The sequence below is a fragment of the Salvelinus sp. IW2-2015 genome, unplaced genomic scaffold (genome assembly GCF_002910315.2).
Source record: "Salvelinus sp. IW2-2015 unplaced genomic scaffold, ASM291031v2 Un_scaffold1775, whole genome shotgun sequence".
In the NCBI taxonomy this organism is placed as follows: domain Eukaryota; kingdom Metazoa; phylum Chordata; class Actinopteri; order Salmoniformes; family Salmonidae; genus Salvelinus; species Salvelinus sp. IW2-2015.
The window spans coordinates 8162-12562 of record NW_019943151.1 but is presented as its reverse complement, the minus strand read 5'-3'; positions in this window follow the sequence as shown (position 1 = coordinate 12562).

Genomic DNA, 4401 nt, shown 5'->3' with positions numbered 1-4401 from the left:
ACATAAACTCTAAGAAAAACTGTGTCTGCCCAGTTGCAGAGTTGGAGAACTAAAGGACCGTTTCACCACGGACATTCTGACCTCAAAACCAACCAAAAAAGATACAACAAATATTTTGACAACTACAACCTTATCAATATGGATAATGTACTCACCTGGCCCAGTGGGGAATCAACAAGCAGTTCCCAGAGCATTCACACCTGGCCTAGTGGGGAATCAACAAGCAGTTCCCAGAGAATTCTGATCTGGCCCAGTTCCCGACTGGGCCAGGTGTGAATGCTCTGGGAACTGCTTGTTGTATGTATGTTGTATGTAAATATCACACCCACTGTCATTTGACTATCATTTGTTTTTCAACAGGACAATGACCAAACACATCTCCAGGCTGTGTAAGGGATATTTGACCAAGAAGGAGAGTGATGGAGTGCTGCATCAGATGCCATGTCCTTCACAATCACCTGACCTCAACCCAATTGAGATGGTTTGGGAGGAGTTGGACCGCAGAGTGAAGAAGTGATCAAGAAGTGATGATGATAGTCAAATGACAGTGGGTGTGATATTTACATACAACATGTGGTAATGCCCCAGCCACTCAGAACAGTGGGTGTGACGTTTACATCCTGGTGTGAAATTCAAATCCTAGGCGGAAGTCCCACCCCCTCAATCACAATATTTGATTGATAGTAGTAGTCGGCTTTAAACCACCACTGCGTCTACCATCACAGGTAGTCGTCATCATAGCCTCACATGGTCTCTCCTATCATTGCTATACGGACGACACAGGTACTCCCCCCCCCGATACCAAGGTGGCGACACCCATCTCTGTGTGCCTGGCAGATATCCCAGCTTGGATGTCGGCCCACCACCTCAAGCTCAACCTCGACAAGACAGAGCTGCTCTTCCTCCCGGGGAAGGCCTGCCCCGCTTAAAGACCTCCATCATGGTTGACAACTCCACGGTGTCGCCCTCCCAGAGAGCAAAGAACTTTGGCGTGACCCTGGACAACACCCTGTCGTTCTCTGAAAACAAAGTGACCCGTTCCTGCAGGTTCACGCTCTACAACATGCGTAGAGTACGACCTTACCTCACACAGGAAGCAGTGGCTAGCTCCTGCAGGTTCACTCTCTACAGCATCCGTAGAGTACGACCCTGCCTCACACAGGAAGCAGTGACCCGTTCCTGCAGGTTCACTCTCTACAACATCCGTAGAGTACGACCCTGCCTCACACAGGAAGCAGTGACCCGTTCCTGCAGGTTCACGCTCTACAACATGCGTAGAGTACGACCCTACCTCACACAGGAAGCAGCGCAGGTCCTAATCCAGGCACTTGTCGTCTCCCGTCTGGAGATGACCTGCTTGGTGGTACTGGGTAGACCAGATGTCTAGGCAAAGATCTAAACTACAGGACCAGAGTCGAAAAGTTACGATTCCTGTAGGCCTATGGCAGACTAAACTACACAGTACCGTCAATACGTATCGGTTGCCTGTAAGGCCTTACAATGGCAGACTAAGAAACTGACAGGACAGTGTCAAAGCGTTAACCTACTCGTTGAAGGGATTCTTTATTTTTACTATTCCACATTGTAGAACAGTGAAGACCTCAAACATTGAAATACACAGTGGAAATCATGTAGTAACCAAAAAAAGTGTATTAAAATAAAATAGATTTTATTTTAGTTTCTTCAAAGAAGCCACCCTTTGCATCGATGACAGCTTTGCACACTCAAACCAGCTTCACCTGGGATGCTTTTCCAACAGTCTTGAAGGAGTTCCCACTTATGCTGGAGCACTTGTTGGCTGCTTTCCTTCACTCTGCGGTCCAACTCATCCCAAACCATCTCAATTTGGGTTGAGTCGGCTGATTGTGGAGGCCAGGGTCATCTGATGCAGCATTCCATCACTCTCCTTCTTGGTCTAATATCCCTTACACAGCCTTGGAGATGTGGTTTGGTCATTGTCCCTGTTTGGGAAAACAAATGATAGTCAAATGACAGTGGGTGTGTATATTTACATTACCACATGTTGGTAATGCCCCAGCCACTCAGAACAATGGGTCGTGCATATTTACATACAACATGTGGTAATTGCCTCGGCCAATCAGAACCTAGTGGGTGTGATATTTACATACAACATGTCCGGGTAATGCCCCGGCGCCACTCAGAGGACAATGTGGTGTGACTTTACATCCTTGGTGTGAAATTTCAATCACTAGGCGGAAGTCCACCGCCCTCAATCACAATATTTTGATTGATAGTAGTGTCGGCTTTAAACCACACTACTGCGTCTACCAATCACAGGTAGTCGTCATCATAGCCTCACATGGTCTCTCTATCACTGCTATGCGGACGACACAGGTACTCCTCCCCCCCCTGACACCCAGCTGGGACACGTATCTTCTACGTTGCCTGGCAGATATCCCAGCTTGGATGTCGGCCCACCACCCTAAGCTCAACTCGACAAGACAAGAGCTGCTTTCCTCCCGGTGAATGGCCTGCTCGCTTCAAGACCTCTCCATCATGGTTGACAACTCCAGTGTCGCCCCTCCTGAGTGCAAAGAACCTTTGGCGTTGGACCCTGGTACAACACCGACCCTGTGTCGTCGTTGAAAAAAAGTGACCCGTTCCTGCAGGTTCACTCTCTACACATCGTAGAGTACGACCCTGCCTCACACAGAAGCAGTGACCCGTTCCTGCAGGTTCACGCTCTACAACATGCATAGAGTATCGACCCTACCTCACACAGGAAAGCAGCGCAGTCCCTAATCCAGTGCACTTGTCGTCTTCCCGTCTGGAGTGACCTGCTTGGTTGGTACTGGGGTAGACCAGAACTGCAAACTATCTGTTGGCCTGCAACTTATCCAGAACACTGCAGCCCGCGCTGGTTTTCAACCTTCCCAAGTTCTCTCATGTCAGTCCTCCCATGTCACTGGCCTCCAGTCAAAACTCACATCCACTACAAGACCATGAGTGTTTACACTACGGAGCAGCAAGAGGAACGGCCCTCCTACCTCTCAGGCTTATGCTCAAACCGAGCAATCCTGTTCTCACCCGGGTCTCTAGCTCTCCCACCTCGGGTCCTCTTGCTTCCCACTGGGTCTCTTAGTTCACCTCTCAGCTCACCACCTCGGGTCTCTTAGCTCTCCCACCTCGGTCCTCTTAGCTCTCCACCTCGGGTCTCTTAGCTCTCCACCCTCGGGTTCCTTAGCTCTCCCACCCCGGGTCTCTTAGTCTCCCACCCGGTCCCTGCCCAGCCGTCTTCTTACTGGTCTCTTAGCTCTGCCACCTCGGGTCTCTTCTCTGCCACCGGTCTCTAGCTCTCGACCGCGGTCTCTTAGCTCTCCCACCTCCGGTCTCTTAGCTCGTCCCACCTCGGGTCTCTTAGCTCTCCCACCTCGGGTCTCTCTTAGCTCTCCCACCTCCCGGTCTCTTAGGCTCTCCCACTCCCGGTCTCTTGTCTCTCCACCCGGGTCTCTTAGCTATCCCACCTCGCGTCTCTAGCTCTCCCACCTCGGTCCTCTTAGCTCTCCCACCGTCACAGGAAATGACAACGGAGTGGTATATTATAGGGGGAGTAATCAGGGATGTGATAGGTCCAGTGTGCTTAATGATGAGGTGCAGGTGTGCATAATGATGGGTTGCCAGGCCGGTGGTTAGTAGAAAGGCGACGTTGAGCGCCGGGAGAGGGAGTAGGAGTAGACGTGACACTAAATGCACAGTACCAGTCAAAAGTTCTGGACACACCTACTCATTCCAGGGTTTTGTGCTTATTTTTTACTATTTTCTACATTGTAGAATAGATAGTGATGACATCAAAAACTATGAAAATAACACATATGGAATCATGTAGTAACCAAAAAAGTGTTAAAGAATCAAAAATATATTTAAAGTTTTAATATTCTTTGCAGCAATTCGACCATGAAGGACCTGATTCACACAGGTCTCCTCTGAACAGTGAACAGTTGATGTTGAGATGTGTCCTGTTACTTGAACTCGTGTGAAGCATTTATTTGGGCTGCAATTTCTGAGGCTCGGTAACGTCTAATGAACTTATCCTCTGCAGCAGAGGTAACTCTGGTCTTCCTTCCTGGTGGCGGTCTCTCACGAGAGCCAGTTTCAATCATAGTGCTTGATGGTTGTTGCAACGTGCACTTGAATACATATTGTTTTTAATTTACATTTTTCCGCATTAAAGCTACCTTCATGTCTCAAGTAAATGAGGCACTGTCGTCTTTCTCTTTGCTCATTTGAGCTGTTTCTTGTCATTAATATGGACTTGGTCTTTTACCAAATAGGGCTATCTTCTGTATACCACCCTACCTTGTCACAACACAACTGATTGCTCAAACGCATTAGAGAAGGAAAGAAATTACCACAAAATTAACAAGGCACACCTGTTAATTG